The following is a 4,155-nucleotide window of genomic DNA, read 5'->3' as shown; positions in this document are numbered from 1 at the left end:
TTCAGTTCAGTTCAGTTCAGCTAAGTTCAGTCAATCAGCACATGCCCTTAATCATACTCCCAAAGCTTCACTTAGAGCCTCACTTTTATTAATAGCCTTTTAATTAAGTAAACTCAACCCGATTGAGTCTAGTTTAGTTTAAGGCCCGATTAGGTTTACTAGTAAAAGTGTCTTATCTAACTTCTAGAATGTCAACAAGATAGCAAGAAAAATCAGATTAGAAGGTAAAACATGATAAAATTAAGATAGCATTGAAAGGTGGCAGCCACGTCAAGCATGCCACTGTTGCAGACTCGCAACAAGTGTACGACAACCGCACGTTTTTTTGAAATAGTCGCACATTTTCAACAATTTGCATAAAAAAGGCAAGAGCCATGTTATGACATGTTGTAGGAAACCTGCGACAGTCGCATGCCCCTTTTTAAGATGATTTCTTCGTATTTTTCGGTCACCATGATAGTTATATACTTATATGTGATGTATTTAATTAATAATGATTTGCCTTGTAAAGAGAGAGAGAAGACAATGGATGAAGATGCTAAAAAGCAAGCAAATAAGATAAAAAAAAAGAAAATTAAAGAAGTTGAGAGATGTAACAATCAACGAATATGAATGTTTATTTAAACGAGAAAGACACCAAGAATGCTTTGGCTTTATCAATAATCTTGGTGAGAAATAATTTTAAAAAGTAAGTCTTTTTAGTGAAAGTGTTTGCACTTGGATTCACTAAACTGTATTATGGTAAGTGGTGAAAAGTGATTGGAATAAGTAAGAGTCTTTTCAGTGAACGTGCTTGGACTATTGGATTCACTAAACAATACGATGGTGAGTTTATTTTCCTTCAATAGTTAAATATAGTATTTTGATTCTTTTCTTTTGGTGTGGTCTATAAGATTTGGGAAAATAAACTCATCATCGTATTGTATAATGAATCAAAGTGCAAGCACGTTCACTAAAAAGACTCTTACTTATTCCAATCACTTTTTACCACTCACCATCATACAGTTTAGTGAATCCAAGTGCAAGAACTCTCACTAAAAAGACTTAGGGCTTGTTTGGTTGACAAAGGAACTAATTTCCTATAGGCATTTGTATTTCATGGGAATTAAAATCCCACGTCAAATTTCCTAGGAATTTACTAAACTTGTTTGGTTGTTATATTGGTATTTACAAATCATGGGAATTTTGAATTACCAAGGAGGATCTTGGTAAATAAATTCCCATGTTTTGTGGGAATTGGAAATTCTCATGATTTTACACTTCCCACATTCTCACTTTTTATGGTCTACCAAACAAACCTCTTATTTTCAAATTCATGGGAATTTTCAATTCCTCTATTTTTTATGTGCAACCAAACAATACCTTACTTTTTTCAACCACTTCTCACCAAGATAATTGATAAATCCAAAACATTCTTGGTGTCTTTCTCATTCAAATAACTTTCAACTTCGTTGATTGTTACATCTCTCAACTTCTTTATTTTATTTTTTTCTTATTTGCTTGCTTTTTAGCATCTTCATCCATTGTCTTCTCTCTCTTTAAGGCAAATTATTATTGATAATACATCACACACACGTAATTTTACGTAATATATATAATTTTACGTAGTTTGTTAATTATGAATAATTTTTATATAATTTGTTTGTATTATTTAAACCTACTTATATATTTGAGATATAAGAATGAATATATTTATGAATGTAATCCAATTATAATAAACTATTATATATCAAGTAATGCATGAATAATTATATAATGATAGCAAATAATATAATGACAAACACAAACCATAACATCAGAAGTTTAATATCTTTTTCTTTTCGAATTTCTTCTTGTATTTATGATACAAGTTAGTATTTTAATTGTGCTACTAATGAAAATTGTAAAAATTGCATGATTATAAATTAAAGGTATAAGCTTTGCAAAATCGATGACAAGAATTAGGACATAAGGATGAAATTTTGTCTTCTGGAGTATATTAGATATATGCGTAAGTCCATTTTTTTTTTAAAGATTTTTAATAGTTTTTTTTATATATATCTGTAACACTTACAAGATCATGTTTGAATTGATTATATAAAATTATTAGTAATTTTTAATTATGTTAACATAAATTAATATTTTTAAACTGCTTTGTAGTTATTGCAAAAGAAAGAAATAATTTTTTTTGGAAGCCTCTATAAATATGTGCGGTTTAGAGGAAACAGATGCCGAAATGCTTTAAAATTGTGACAAATTAATAGAGAAAAAACAATCAAAAGTTCAACCAGAGCTGGAAGGAGTTGCAAATGAAACGACTAACAAAATTTTGGATGATGAGGCTGCCTCGTCTTTGACTATGGGTGCCCGCATCCTCTTCTGATGAATGTACAGTTTTACGTAAGTTGCTAATTTATGAATATATTTTATATAATTTGTTTGTATAATTTAAAATCAATTTTAAAAAATGTTACATCTTGTAATGTCAAGGTGTGTGCTTGTGTGATGAGGATTAAAGTCTAATATCTGTATTTTTATATTTGAGGTATCGAAAATGAATATACTTGTGAGTGTAATCCAATTATAATTAACAATTCTATCACGTTATGAAGGTAAAATTATATCGTGATAGCTTATAACATAATGACAAGTATAAACTATCACATAAGAAGTTTTAATATCCTTTTCATTTCAAATTTTTATTTTTGTATTTATGATATTATTAGTAACACTTTGTATCAATAAGAATTTGCTCTTCAAACACAACAATTCAAATAATTAGTATGTTCGATTGTGCTACTCATGAATTTCATATGTGAAATCATATTTATATGGTTAATTTTGTAGTTTTATCTTATACTTCATTTATATTAATATTTTCGTTTAATTTTGTATGATCATAGGTAGTAACTTTGCAAAAATCGTCGACAAAAATTTGGACATAAGAATGAAACATTGCCTTCTACTCATCTACTGTGTGGTGGACATATGCGTAATTTATTTTTCCCGCTTTAAAAAGTTTTTGATATTTTTTATATATATTTGTAACTTTACAAGATCTTTGAATTGATTGTATACACTTGTTAGTAATTTGTAATTATACTAACATAATTAATATTTTAAAATTGCTTTGCATTGCAACAAAAAAAAAATGGAATCATATAACTTTTATAAATATGTGCGTGGTTTCGAGGATACAAATGCTAAAATGCTCTAAAATTGTGACCAATGGATAGAGAAAATATAATCGAAAGTTCAACCTGGAAAAAGTTGCAAGTGAAACGACTAGCAAACTTTTGTATTACGAGACTGCTTCTTCTTTGGCTGTGGCTGCCCCCTCCTCCTCGGTCGTGGTCGCATCCTCTTCGGCTGTTGGTTATTGGGTGGGTTAATATGGTTCAAAAGTAGACCATCGAGTAATGGATCAAAGCGAGTTAAAAAAAAGAAAAATATTAAATAATAGAGACAAAAGATATGCGAATAAAGACAAAAGATATTAAATAATAGAGACAAAAGATATGCGAATAATAAAACTATTTTTTAAAAAAAGTGATGTGTGGATATTAAACTTAACCAAGTAAAATTTTCTATTTTCTTTTATGAAATTATTGGGCTATTATTTCGGGCTTATATCAACCTTATCCAATACATTGTCAATTTAGAGTCATGTCCAGCAAAAGTGAGAATTTTACAGTTGTTTGAAATATGACTACCATAATGTTTTAATGAAAAACCCTTTTTACATTGACCATGATCTCAGGTCCATTACAGCTCCCTCCATTCCCCCCTCCCCCCCCTTTTTTTGCCCCATGACAAATATATGGGTCAAACTTTTAAAACTTTGATTGTCGTTAATTTGTAAGTGATAATATATTTATGTTGGATCTTGTAGAAGAATGTGAGGTTGTTTGGTTGACAAAAATAGGACTCAACAAAAAAAAAAAAATCATATTAGATCACCAATTTGAACTCTCTTTACTCGATATTTTGACTCATTATTGGTCTTACCTAATAATTAATGTTTCCAATAATGATCATATTATTAAAATAAGACAGAAGTGATTAGGTGAGCTCATCCCGTTGGCCCATCTCGGTTTTGGACAAAAAATAAACCTTTTTTTAGGTGAACCAGGGAGAAAATCATCTGTCCCATATTCTGTGTCCCACTGATGTTCC

This window comes from Chenopodium album, chromosome 20 (genome assembly GCF_948465745.1).
Source record: "Chenopodium album chromosome 20, dcCheAlbu1.1, whole genome shotgun sequence".
Classification (NCBI taxonomy): Eukaryota; Viridiplantae; Streptophyta; class Magnoliopsida; order Caryophyllales; family Amaranthaceae; genus Chenopodium; species Chenopodium album.
Note: the sequence above shows the minus strand (reverse complement) of the source record.